Here is a 15,008-nt window from a genome sequence, read left to right on the forward strand (position 1 = left end):
TGACCTATTCTCTCTCACCATTGACCTCTCTTACCATTGACCTCTCCCTGACCCTCGTAGCCTGCTGCTGGAACACCAAACCATTATCTGCTCGCCTAAAAATGTTCATTACTATTTCCATCGGTGATTAAACTACATTTAAATGTACCCATTTTCCTCTGGATTATTGGGACTTAATCTATCATTACAAAGGAAGATTTTCCAATATCAATCCCCAAAGTTGTAATATATCTGTGTGGTAATGTTCATATTTTGAAGGGAAATCCATTTAGAATTACAAAATCAACTTTTTATTCTTTAGTGAAGCGTGGGATAATGGTTGTATTTTCTATAATTAACATGCTGGTTTTAAACAGAGCATACAAAAAACCTGTGTTAAATATAGCCTGCACAGTCTATCTGGTTTCAGCTTTAAAAGTTGTCTTTGGTGCAGTATTTAGCATATATTCATTGACACACACACACACACACAAACACACACACACACACACACACACACACACACACACACACACACACACACACACACACACACACACACACACACACATTTGAAACCATACACGGTTTCAAATGTAGACATGATAGAGACCAGTAGGTTCAGGAATCTGTACACCAGTTGATTGACAGTTGAGAGGCGGGACCAAACAGCCAGAGCTCAACCCCTGCAAGAACAACATGATGAGTACACACACAAAGAACCATCACATACAACACCACATACAACACCACATACAACACCGCATACAACACCACATACAACACCGCATACAACACAAAAACACTAAATACGAGCAATACAACAGAGCTAGACCAACATTACTCCTTTTTCTTACAGTCCAAAAGCCAAGATCTGTTGTCAAGCCGGGCAATACTTGACAAGTCTAACGAACAAACGGCAAGGAACTAAATGACTGCACATAAATGAACACCACTCTAATATTCAGAAAATTTGACGGAAAATTAGATTATAGATCTATTTCCCATCTATTTAAGGACACACAATGGATTATAAGGACCGGTTTTTTATCAAACTTTGAGTACCGTAAATTAATGGAAAAACAACATGGATTCAGATATATATATCTTCCTGCTCTCTCTCTCTCTCTCTCTCTCTCTCTCTCTCTCTCTCTCTCTCTCTCTCTCTCTCTCTCTCGCTCTCTCTCTCTCTCTCTCTCTCTCTCTAACTAATATGATAACGTGACACGTCTTCAGTTAAAAGACAGCTTCTCTCCCTAAATATAGGAACCCAAGACCTCAAAAACGCCACAGATGTGTAGCGGTTTTGGATATCCAGAAAGCCTTTGATAAATGGACTCACACACACACAAAAATGCAAATAATCTTATAGTCCATGGAAACTGGAACAAAAATATACCACCTGGATCAGCAACGGGATTACTGATGGGGAAACAGCGAGAAACATTTAGCTGGAGAATCGATTTACAGGACTGAAAAACGAAATGAAACAAGTGAGGTGCCTCAGGGATTTGTTCAAAGCCTCAGCCTGTTTTTATAATGATGTATATGAACGATATAGGAACACGATTACTCCCCTCCCCCTAAAAAAAATCATATTTAGCTACGAGAAACAAGGTAGATTGAATGAATTAATTTCATATCACTTGGGCTGGACGGTTGAGCGACGGTCTCGCTTCATGCTGGTCGGCGTTCAATCCCTTCGATCCTTCAAGTGCTTGGGCACCATTCCTTTTCCCCGTCCCATCCCAAATCTGCACAAAGCACTAGATGAGTATTTTTGGAACGAGTGTAAATTATTGCTTTTTGAATAATGTAGAAACAGTTGTATTTGTCGCAGTGCGTCCACCGATAGACGACGTCGCAGTACGTCTACCGATAGACGACGTCGCTGTGCGTCTACCGATAGACGACGTCGCAATGCGTCTACCGATAGACGACGTTGCAGTGCGTCTACCGATAGACGACGTTGCAGTACGTCTACCGATAGACGACGTCGCAGTGCGTCGAATGGCAATACTGGTACTTGAGATAAATTTTTTCCCCAGCGGGAGTGGAGGATGATGAGAGAGCCTTATATTTTTCACTCGTAAGGTTTTTCCCCCAGATCAAACACCAGAAATTCCCAGCAGCATCAAAAGAAGCCACCAAGCCAGGGAGACGGTGTCATATAATAGTAGACTAAGAGTTTACGTTTGAGTTTACAGTGAGTCCATGTACACTCACTGGTTTACATATGTCTCACTACTTTTTTTTCATTATTTTTGTAATTAAATTATTCCATTCTTGATTTAACCTTTTCCTTCTCTCATTTATACTTAACATCGTGAAATAATATTCTTTCTTCTCTGGTGTTGTCATTCCTTTCCCGTCTATTCCATAAGCGTTGTCTCCTTTTATTCTCTCTCCCTCTCTCTCCACTCTTCTCTCTCTTTTCCCCCCTCTCTCCCACCCAAGCTACACCAACTGCTGAACTCATTAGAGGATTAACAACAGAACTTTGAGGCCAATTTCTTACAGTCTGTGTGAGAGGATGCAGGCAGACAATCCCCCACAGGCTTCAGGACAGAGGAGTTCAACCCTCTAACCTGCTCGGCTGTAACGCTGTATTGAGTTACTAGAGAATTAAATACCTTGCGTAAATTAGGATGGATCTCATGTGAGCTAAACTGACGCGAGAGAGTTTATAGGGCATCTAACGATTGCTTCATACGTTTGGGGTTGAATAAATGATATTTAATGAAATATCTGTGGCCAGAATGGTCGCGAGGGGTATTGGGTTAAGGATCAGATGACATCCAATACTTTTGGACAGTCAGTGTGGTCGAGTGGTTATAGTAGTGGACACGCCAAGGGGGCATGGAGGCCCCTGGTTCACGGGGTTCGAACCCTTCAGAGGTTAAGAGTGTTCTGATGCATGTTGGCTTGGGGGAACATTCAAACTTGACGCTACAAGGGGACCCTAGAGCGGCAAGTTCTCTATTCCAGCGCCTCAGTGTGGCGATCCAGAGGGGGAATGCCCGCTGCGTCCTCGGTTCCTGCCCGGCATCGGAGGAGTTCGAAGAAATCTACAGACTCTAGGAAACAAACTTCCTGTAATTTCCTCCTAATGTTCACTTTTTATAAACAATCAACTATGTAACTATATATAAATATGTGTGTGTGTAGAGAGAGAGAGAGAGAGAGAGAGAGAGAGAGAGAGAGAGAGAGAGAGAGAGAGAGAGAGAGAGAGAGAGAGAGAGAGAGAGAGAGAGAGAGAGAGAGGGAGAGAGAGAGAGAGAGAGAGAGAGAGAGAGAGAGAGAAAGAGAGAGAGAGAGGGAGAGAGAGACAGTATTTAAGACTTGAATCACAAGTACTATGTGTAAACAGAGACATCTCGTATTTCAGCTTTAACACAACGCTAGTCTGCATGAATGGGTCTTTAATGCAAGTAATTCATATATTTGTCAGGAATGTTATGGCCTTTTTAAATACGATTTTTACGGGTATGACAGGATGGGTGTTTGTGTGTGGGTGGTGGGGGGGAGGGAGGGTGGGTGTATGTGGGTGGGGCTGGGACAGGCTGGGTGCAAATGAGCGAAGGTAGTAATGATAGCATACTTTTAATTACTCAGAAATACTACCATAACTACCATTTAATAATGATCTCCCTCCAGGTAAAGACTGACACCTGAACGCCCACACTTGCTACAGTGAAGCTACAGTAAAGGTACAGTAAAGCTACAGTGAAGCTACACTGACGTCGTCAAAGCACTGTCCAACAACTTTATTACAGTCGTTAATAGTATCAGTTTTCCGCCGGGTTGGTACCTAACTGACTCGGCCTCTTCAGTAAATAAATACAAATAAACACAATCAATTGTCAGTACAGCTTCGTGAAACAGAACAAAAGCGCAGTGTCGCAAATGGGCTCTTCTCCATCACTTAGAAAACCTAATCTGTATAACCATTTTTTTCTGGATAACCATTTACCATTTTTTGGGTAACGAGATTGACTCAGTGAATCACACACAGAGATCACACTAACGTGATGCATCAAGTGAACAAATCCACAAGGGCCGTAACGAGGATTCGAACCTGCGTCCGGGAGCATCCCAGACACTGTCTTAATCGACTGAGCTACGACAGGGTTAAAAAGGGTTGAAACCGAAGTTCTACTGAACTTACTGGATCCCGTAGCCTCTCCGAGGCACAAACCAGGCTTTTATCTAATCGTAGCTCAGTCGATTAACGCAGTGTCTGGGACGCTCCCGGACGCAGGTTCGAATCCTCGTCACGGCCCTTGTGGATTTGTTCACTCAGTGAATCCTTTGACTCAATGAATCCTTCCACCAGTACTGCATCATTACCGTATATAACTGAGCACTGAATGCCCTTACAGTCTTGAAACTAAATGAATTAAAAAATCCGTAGCACCTGTGATGAGGATTCGAATCTATGAATAGGGTGTTCCCAGAGACACACATACACACTGTAGATGACTAGACCACGACATGATCTAGAGCGTCTGACTAGGTCCACCCAGCACATAGGTTTAAATCGTCATCATAGCTCCTACGGATTCTTTCATTGACACAGTCACGTCAGTGCCCTGCCTCTGTGTGTATTGAATTGATGATGCGGTGTGAGCCTCTGTTGAGCTCTAGAGTGTGTCGTGCATTGGAGGAAAGCTGCAACCGGTTACTCTCACATACTTTCGTTGCTAATAGCCTGTATAGTGACCACCATGGGGGGGATAGTGTTGTTGCTGGCGGTGGCAAGGAGTTAAAGTAACCCCTCACTTCCCTCTCCCTTCTTCTGTTGTTCCCTTCCATTTGAAGTTATCCCTTCATTTTACAGTGTCTCCCTCTCACTTCTTGCATACCTCTACCCTTCCAAACTACTCTTACCCCTTCCCTCCAATCTCCAAACTCCCTCCTATCCCCTCCCACCATTCTCCTCCCTCCCTCCTAGCCTTCCCACCCCTCCCTCTTCCTTTCCCTTCCTCTGGGACAAGAGGCAACTCCTTCGTTTTATTTTGAGAAAGAAATACATTAAGATTAGCTCATGTACCCCAGAGAATTGGAATGTCTAAGCGTAATATGGCCGTTGTCGGAGTTGGGGGGGGGGGTGAGTTGGGGGATACATGGGGGGGTGAGTTGGGGGATACATAGGGGGGGGGGTGAGTTGGGGGATACATAGGGGGGGATGGCTGGGGTTTGGAAGGGGGGTGGAGTGGGGGGGAGTACTGGAGAAGGTGAGGCACAGGGTTACTAGTGGAATGAGAGCAATCTTTAGAGGGAACTGGGGGAGTATACACTACAAGATGTGTGTGTGGGGAGGGGGGAGATGTATATGGGAGGAACTGGGAGTGAGCAGTCCAGCGGATGCGTGCATGCGCGCGCACCTACCAACAGAACTGTGTTTTATTTGTTGACTAAACCACACACTAGAAAGTGAAAGGACGACGACGTTTCGGTCCGTCTTGGACCATTCTCAAGTCGATTGTGTTTTATTTGAGGATGAAGACATGCGAAGCCAGTTTGGGGCTTTTAAGGCTTCATAAAGGCTTCATGAGATCGTGTAGAAGACTGAAAGGCTTCTGAAAGTTTATTGAAACGTGGTAATTTGCACAAGGCAAAGTGGGGTTGGTGAAGGAGGCTTTTATAGGAGTCCGGAAGCTATTGGAGACTTTTTAAGAGAATTTGCAGGCCATTGAAGGATTTTAAAGGCTTTACAGGGACACGGAAGCCAGGATTCCGTAACCCTGTAAAGATTTACGTTTTTTTTAACCCTGTAAATCCTGTTTACAGGATTCTATGGCTTTTTGGTGGTCAATGGAAAATTCGGAAGGCTTTGGGAGACTATTGGAGGCTTCGGAAACCTTTTTTTGTAGGATTGAAAGGTTTATTAGGTTGTTGTTGCTTAAAGAGGGCTGTTGTGGTTCAGGAAGGTTTGGTGCTGCTTAGGTAGGATCGTGGTATACTATGGAGGGTTGTAGTATCCTCTGAAGTGGTTGTAGTAACAGCTGTCTAACTCCCAGGTACCTATTTACTGCTAGGTAACAGGGGCATTCAGGGTGAAAGAAACTTTGCCCATTTGTTTCTGCCTAGTCCGGGAATCGATCCTGGGCCACAGGATTAGGAGTCCCGCGCACTGTCCACTGAGCTACCAGACCCCCTTAATGTATGTGTGTGTGTGTGTGTGTGTGTGTGTGTGTGTGTGTGTGTGTGTGTGTGTGTGTGTGTGTGTGTGTGTGTGTGTGTGTGTGTGTGTGTGAGTGTGTGGGTGTGTGTGTGTGAGAGTGTGAGTGTGTGGGGGTGTGTGTGTGAGTGTCTGGGTATGTGTGTGTGTACTCACCTAGTTGTACTTGCGGGGGTTGAGCTCTAGCTCTTTGGTCCCGCCTCTTAACCATCAATCAACAGCTGTACAGGTTCCTGAGCCTACTGGGCTCTATCATATCTACACTTGAAACTGTGTATGGAGTCAGCCTCCACCACATCACTTCCTAATCCATTCCATGTGTGTATGTGTGTGTGTGTGTGTGTGTGTGTGTGTGTGTGTGTGTGTGTGTGTGTGTGTGTGTGTGTGTGTGTGTGTGTGTGTGTGTGTACTCACCTACTTGTACTCACCGAGTTGTGTTTGCGGGGGTTGAGCTCTGGCTCTTTGGTCCCGCCTCTCAACCGTCAATCAACAGGTGTACAGATTCCTGAGCCTATCGGGCTCTGTCATATCTACACTTGAAACTGTGTATGGAGTCAGCCTTGTGTGTGTGTGGAGTGTGTGTGTGTGTGTGTGTGTGAGTTACTGCCCAGCTCTGCAAGGCATATTAAACACGATTGGCGCAGTGTGGTCGTCGCCGTTTCGCGTTCATTGTGTTGTGTTTCTTTAAACTACTGAATTTTGTGACTTCTTTTAATAAACAGTCATTTGTACCATCTATTACCCAGTTGTTGGTACAACTGTTTGCCTCTCGTGTTACTCTGTGAAAACAAGATTGAATCATTGATAAATATGAATTTAGAGCGAAACCCTAAAGACGCCTACCGTAATCACCCTTGGTAATAATTGGGGGTAGTTAAGAGCCGTAGTTTGGTGGCGTGTTTAGTGGTTTGTGATTGGCCAATTAATCCCGTCGTTGTTATACTGACTGGGAGGAGCCCCTCTATTGATTCATGGTCTGGTTCCTCTGCCCCATTCTTCCCATTTCTTGTCACTATTTTCCACGCCATTAGGGTTGTTTTAATATAACAGAAAGAGGGGAGGGGGGGGAGAAAATGAGGGTAAAGGGGGAAGAAGAGGGAGGAGGGGAAAGAGGAGGAAAAGCACGAGGGAAGGAGGAAGTGGAAAGGGCATTAGAAAGATATAGCAAAAGAGGAAACAGGGAAAGATTCCCTGTTCAGAAACAGGGAATAATGAGAAGGAAGGCGGACCAGAGAACAAGAGAGACGAAGCAGGGAAGAGAGGAGCCGGGGAAAGGGGAGTCAGGAAAGAGGGAGGGGAGTGAGGGAGAGTGAGGGAGAGTGAGGGAGAGGAGGGGTCAAATATTCCCCCTCACCAACACACACTATCCCTAAGTTTATCTTAACACCGCAAATTTGATGAGAATGGGCGAATGGTAAGAGACGGAGGAGGGAAGGAAGAGGGAGAGGAGAACGAGGAGGGAGAGGAGAACGAGGAGGGAGAGGAGATAGTGTAGGAGAAGATGCTGGACTAAGAGGAAGAGAAGATGGTATAATTACCTAAGAGTAACTAGGAAGGAGTAGGAGTACAGCTCTTCCTGACCCGCCTCCTGTTGTGGGCCGTCTTGGGTTATAACTTAATTATTCTGACGGTTGTGGAGGAGCATGAGGAAGAGAAAGAGGAGGAGGAGAAGAAGTAGAATGAGGGGGAGAAGCAGCAGGAGGAGGAGGGAGGAGAGGAATGTGTAGGTAGAGTTATATTCTTTGGTATTTAGTTAATATTCAATTTATCTTATTTCCTTTCTTCCTTACGAAGTGTGTGCTCACCTAGATGCTCTCAGGAATCAATCTCGCTACACACCGAAAGATTTCTCCCTCTGCATCCCATTCACCAGTGTGCTGATTTAACCTCACTTCCCTTTCTCTCTTTCTCTCTCTTTCTCTCTCTCTCTCTCTCTCTCTCTCTCTCTCTCTCTCTCTCTCTCTCTCTCTCTCTCTCTCTCTCTCTCATAGCACAGAATATTTGAGCTAAGCTTAGGATGGAGACCTATTTCGTGACACAGACTGCACACTGGGAATAGCTTTTTTAATGCGCGTTATGAGGTTACCAGAAAGGCAAATTGGGTGTTTACAGCGTTTTATAACGACCCGTCAAGGGTTTACTGTGTCGTAAGCCCCGCACTGCTTCACCTAGTTGTTGTGTTGTAAATCCACACAACTTGCTGATGTAGTTTACACAACACTGGGCTGTGTTTTGTCTGAACTTCACAGCACTGGCAAGGTTAGCTGTGTTATTAGCTCACAGAAGGAATGTTGGTTGTACCATAAGCTCACAGGAATGTTGGTTGTACCATAAGCTCACAGGAATGTTGGTTGTACCATAAGCTCACAGGAATGTTGGTTGTACCATAAGCTCACAGAAGGAGTGATGGTTGTACCATAAGCTCACAGGAGGAGTGCTTGTTGTACCATAAGCTCACAGGAGGAGTGTTGGTTGTACCATAAGCTCACAGGAATGTTGGTTGTACCATAAGCTCACAGGAGTGTTGGTTGTACCATAAGCTCACAGGAGTGTTGGTTGGACCATAAGCTCACAGGAGTGTTGGTTGGACCATAAGCTCACAGGAGGCGTGTTGGTTGTACCATAAGCTCACAGGAATGTTGGTTGTACCATAAGCTCACAGGAGGAGTGTTGGTTGTACCATAAGCTCACAGGAGGAGTGTTGGTTGTACCATAAGCTCACAGGAGGAGTGTTGGTTGTACCATAAGCTCACAGGAGGAGTGTTGGTTGTACCATAAGCTCACAGGAGGAGTGTTGGTTGTACCATAAGCTCCCATCCTCAGTATGACATCAGTAACTCAGGATAACCCGGAAATCGAACTCAGAATTCATCGGTTGAGAGCTGATTAAGCATTTACTTACACCTGCTTACGAAAACCTGTAAATCTTCAAACAATCATGACGACTTTATCTATTTCTCAATGTACTAATTTGGCATCAACACAATCCAAAATACCCGAGAAGCGTTCAGTGTTAGTATGTATCATATCGGACATGAGAGACAGCAGCGACTGCGAAACTTTTCAGGTAGCACAAGTTATAGTTGGCACTGTCAACATTTCCACTCAATCGGGTTGTTCAGCCTATCTTTAGTACCATACCTAAACCACACACGACTGTACACAGGACCAGACATCCCCGCATTTCCTTAAACAGAACCCTACGAGACCACGCAGGTTCATTCACGACCATACAACGTTACAAGGGACCACAAATCACTACTCGCGATCATACAGAAGCACACAGTACCAGATTTCCCTAGACAGGACCAGATCTCCCTGCACAGGACTAGATCTCCCTACACAGGACCAGATTTCCCTGCACAGGACCACACCGAACCACATAATACCATCAAACACTCTCATTCAAGCCTCATACCCTTCACTTATTCAAAGACACCTGTTGTCCAGCGAGCATTCATTCCTCGCCCGACCCGGATACGGAAGAAATTTTCTCATCCCATTCACCTGGGTACTAGGAGACTCGAACCACGGACCCCCCACACGTGTGTGAGGGCCCAAGCTCTATCGACCGTGCTATTGAGGGATCTTAATAAGGAAAAGTTCGGCTCACGTCTCCTAGAGCCGAAGAGAATGGAATGTTATTTCGAAGGAAGTGTGGATAGCAATTTATATGTTTTCTCAACGAACAAGATATAGGAGAAATCAAGTCAACTCAGCCTATATATATACTGTCTATTAGAGATCTCTCCTATCCATTTTGGGATATCTCCTATCCATTTTGGGATATCTCCTATCCATTTTGGAATATCTCCTATCCATTTTGGGATATCTCCTATACATTTTGGGATATCTCCTATTCATTTTGGGATATCTCCTATCCATTTTGGGATATCTCCTATACATTTTGGGATATCTCCTATTCATTTTGGGATATCTCCTATCCATTTTGGGATATCTCCTATCCATTTTGGGATATCTCCTATCCATTTTGGGATATCTCCTATACATTTTGGGATATCTCCTATCCATTTTGGGATATCTCCTATTCATTTTGGGATATCTCCTATTCATTTTGGAATATCTCCTATACATTTTGGGATATCTCCTATCCATTTTGGGATATCTCCTATTCATTTTGGGATATCTCCTATTAATTTTGGGATATCTCCTATTCATTTTGGGATATCTCCTATCCATTTTGGGATATCTCCTATCCATTTTGGGATATCTCCTATTCATTTTGGAATATCTCCTATACATTTTGGGATATCTCCTATACATTTTGGGATATCTCCTATCCATTTTGGGGTATCTCCTATCCATTTTGGGATATCTCCTATTCATTTTGGGATATCTCCTATCCATTTTGGGATATCTCCTATCCATTTTGGGATATCTCCTATCCATTTTGGGAAATCTCCTATTCATTTTGGGATATCTCCTATCCATTTTGGGATATCTCCTATCCATTTTGGGATATCTCCTATTCATTTTGGGATATCTCCTATCCATTTTGGGATATCTCCTATCCATTTTGGGATATCTCCTATTCATTTTGGGATATCTCCTATTCATTTTGGGATATCTCCTATACATTTTGGGATATCTCCTATCCATTTTGGGAAATCTCCTATCCATTGGATCACAAAGTTGGATCACAAATGGTAGTAATTCCATAGATAAAGAAATCAAGCAAAGATACGAGAAAGAGAGAATAAAAAGAGAAATAGAGAGAATGGACAAAGTGCCAAAGAGAGAGAGACAATGACACATATTTCTCAGAGTGCCTAACAATCCTGAGACATTTCGCTGGCACTCTCTCTCTCCTCTGGCTATTAATAAGACAATATGCGTGTCCAAACCACTCACAACCCGTGTCTAATTGGCTGTTATGCCCTCGCTAGGACCAGTTAGTGCTGCCTAAGCCTTGGTTGTAAACATCTTTCCCCCCCTTCCCCTGTCTCCTCTCTCCTCTCTCTCTCTCGGTCTCTCTGCTCTCTCCCCTACCCTCTCCTCTGTCCTCCCCCCCCCCTCCGCTCTCTTCAGCATCCGCCTCAGCACTTAATCTTCCTCTCATCTTTTCGGTTCAGCTTCCTGAGTTTTATATATCGTAGAGCTGCGACTAGAAGAGAGAGAGAGAGAGAGAGAGAGAGAGAGAGAGAGAGAGAGAGAGAGAGAGAGAGAGAGAGAGAGAGAGAGAGAGAGAGAGAGAGAGAGAGAGAGAGACATTATCCACAACATAACCGAAAAAAACACAAGATTTACATAAACAATAAGACCTTCATAAAACAAAAATAATAATTCAAATACTGTTTGGGACACGAACAAACAGCTTCAGTTATCACAAGCCGGATATCATTCCTCTTTTTGCTATGCAGATAACAGGATTTTAAGCACCGTGACCAGCACAGTTTACAGATTTAGTTGTGTGTATGGGTGATGAGGGGGGGGGGGAAGAGGAGGGGAGGAATGGGCTGATATGAGGGGGGGAAATGGGTGACGGGGGGGGGGGCAAAGAATTGGTAAGATGGGGACCTTCCCCTCTCAGAAAATGGGAGACACATTACAGGACCCTCCACGAAGAACAGCCTGGGTACGCATGTTGGAATGTTGATTAGGAGCTAAGGGTCATTTAAGGGGACTGGAAGGGAGCTAAAGGTCATTTCAGGGGATTAAGGGGAGGTAAGGGGCTGTACGAGGGCCAGCAATCTATGGGAGTACAGGAAAGGGGGGATAAGGGGCTATGAGAGTAATAGATTGGTGTAAGGGAAGAGTACTAAGGGAGTGGAGTAGGGGGATTGGGACTAAGGGAGTGAGGGTAAGGGAGCTAAGGGCCCGAATTAAGTGTAAAAGGTTATGGGACAGTACTATTAGCCCATGTGTCACCACGTGTCCACAGACTCATGGATCACTTTTAAATGGGAGAGGCATTAAGAGTACTGAAAGAAGGGGTGGCGAGGACCTAATGGATGCGATTTGCAAGGAAAAATAAGGGAAGAAGACCTAGGGTAAAGGCACTAAGGGGGAAGGAGAGGGAGAGAGGAGGAGGAGGAGGAGGAGGAAGAGGTTGCGGAAAAGAAGGGGGTATATTCACTAAGGGAAAGGAAAGGGGGGGACTAAAACATTGGTTGACAAGCAGCTTCCTGCCTGTCACCATTTCTCTTTCACCCCCGAGATTCTTTATTCAATTTCATTTGACATTAAATTTTCCTCAAAAAATCCGGCCATTTTCCTCAAAAAATCCGGCCATTTTCCTCAAAAAATCCTGCCATTTTCCTAAAAAAATCCGCCCATTTTCCTCTCACGGTTATCATTATAATCCTTCCTACAATTTGCTCTCGATTTTAATAACTTCTCGCCAATGTTATTAATCTAAAGTTGCTATATACCACCCCCCCCTACAACCTCCCCCCCTCTCTACAACCTCCCTACAACCCCCCCACACAAGTGCCTCCGCTCGTATGTGACTACACAAGTTTCACAACATTATTCCTCCCTGCGAGGTAACACCCGCCTGCAAAAGTGTAATTTGCTGCCTGGCAAAAGTAATTCTGGATTTTCAGCTCAATTTGTCAGTCAGGAGGACGAATGATCTGTCGCACCCGCATCTTGCTGGCGTGGAGAGGAGGGGGGAGTGGAAAGGGGATGGGGGGGCGAGGGGAGCTGTGGAGGGGCAGGATAGGGAGGGGAGAGGATAGGAAGAAGCAGGACGGAAGGGGAAGGGGAGGTTTGGCAATGAGAGATGCTATGAGAAAGAGGGGGGAAGATTTTGGGGTGAGGGAGATAATGGGAAGAAGCAGCAAGGGTAAGGGGAAAGTGTGAAGGAGAGGGGAAAGAGTGTCGAGGAATAGGGAAAGAATGTATCAAGAATATCAACCTCTTGAGGGCTGTTGACCAGACCACACACTAGAAGGTGAAGGGACGACGACGACGTTTCGGTCCGTCCTGGACCATTCTCAAGTCGATTGCGAGCCCTCTTGAGGGCTCTTAATCCCCCCTCACCCCATCCACTTGCCCAAAACACTAAGTTTACTTTATCCCTGAGCACAGTCCGGCCGTAAACTCGCTGTATACTACACTAATAAATGGGGGGGTAACCCTCTACGTGTATACATCCCTGACGATAGTATGGGCTACAACAATCCTCTGAATCTATTATTTTGTTCCCATTTAGTGTACTGATTACGAGCTGTGACGTTGGAAATATGTGATATATGTGCATTATATGTGATATATGTGCATTATATGTGATATAGGTGCATTATATGTGATATATGTGCATTATATGTGATATAGGTGCATTATATGTGATATAGGTGCATTATATGTGATATATGCGCATTATATGTGATATATGTGCATTATTTGTGCATTATATGTGATATATGTGCATTATATGTGATATATGTGCATTATATGTGATATATGTGCATTATATGTGATATATGTGTGCTTTACATGTGCATTATATGTGATATATGTGTGCTTTATATGTGCATTATATGTGATATATGTGTGCTTTATATGTGCATTATATGTGATATATGTGCATTATATGTGATATATGTGTGCTTTACATGTGCATTATATGTGATATATGTGTGCTTTATATGTGCATTATATGTGATATATGTGTGCTTTATATGTGCATTATATGTGATATATTACAATGCAAAACTTCTAATGTATAAAATCATTTATAGCTCAAAAACAAACATGAATTTGTAATGCTTTTTTGTAAGGGGAGGTAAATATTAGGCTCCAACACTATCATTCAGAAATCGGAGCCTTTTGATGGTGTAATAAAAGGTTTCCAATCACACAATAGACTCCTGGGCCAGATTTAGGCTTGGGGGGATTATAATCTGCTCAGATTATCAAGCATTTTTCCCCCCAACCACTTATACGAAACCTGTGCATCTTTTCTCGATGATTATGGTATTGAGCACATGATTCTTCACGTAGCATTACCTATGAATGGGTCACGTAGATGTTAGTCTATAACTGTCAGCCTATACCAGACTAAAAGAAAGTCTAAGACTCTATATATGAATATTGGAAACTACTGCATTCATACTTGCCTATACACGAGGCAGTTCTTATTCATTCACGTCTACCCAAACTCATACATATGTATGGAACAATTAAGTGATCCATAGATATGGATCCCGTGTCAATTACTTTACCAGGTAATCTATCCCATGGCGTTGATGTGACTCAAATTACTCAATCAAATTTATTTTGGCTTCCCAGAAAGTCGAGGTCTTTGATCTTGATGCGAGAGCCTCCCAGGGAGGAATCCAAGTCCCACCTCCCATCACCACACGAGAGAGAGATGGATGGGGATGAGCTCCCCACAGTTCATGATGATGCTCCAGACTTGAGATCCTCATTTGCTGCAAATCCTCAACATTTAGGTGTTTTTTGGAGGATTGGGAGTGGGGTGGAGGGGGGGGAATAGGGGTGGTAGGGGGTTGTGGAAGGATTGGGGGGGATTGGTCAGTGGCGTTCCAGTAGTACTTTGCAATCTTTGTTGCAAAGTCTGTAATGAAATCTGTAAAACGATGTATTTTTTCCCCCCATGAAGCCATTATTTTGAGCCATAACTGTAGCGTGTATCTCTCCAGAAAGCGTCTCTGTGATGTTGCTTAACGAGTCAATTAACGAGTCAATTAGAGGGTACATAGAACCCGCGGCTTAGTCAGGCCCTTGACCAGCTGTTGAGGCATCTGAAGGTCTAATGAGGCTAATTCGTACTTTGTGAGCGCCTTCAATGTCTTAGGCGGAGGTGAGAGACTTTGGGAGTTATAGAGATGGGGAGACATGTCTTGGAGAGGATCCT

The 15,008-nt window shown here is 44.2% G+C and overlaps 1 protein-coding gene across 1 annotated transcript in view; it reads left to right on the forward strand.

Moving 5' to 3' along the window:
* Positions 1 to 15,008, forward strand: part of LOC138358941 (nephrin-like) — a 402,545-nt gene that overhangs the window by 74,194 nt on the left and 313,343 nt on the right. The window lies entirely within an intron of this gene.

The sequence above is a fragment of the Procambarus clarkii genome, chromosome 87 (genome assembly GCF_040958095.1).
Source record: "Procambarus clarkii isolate CNS0578487 chromosome 87, FALCON_Pclarkii_2.0, whole genome shotgun sequence".
Taxonomy (NCBI): domain Eukaryota; kingdom Metazoa; phylum Arthropoda; class Malacostraca; order Decapoda; family Cambaridae; genus Procambarus; species Procambarus clarkii.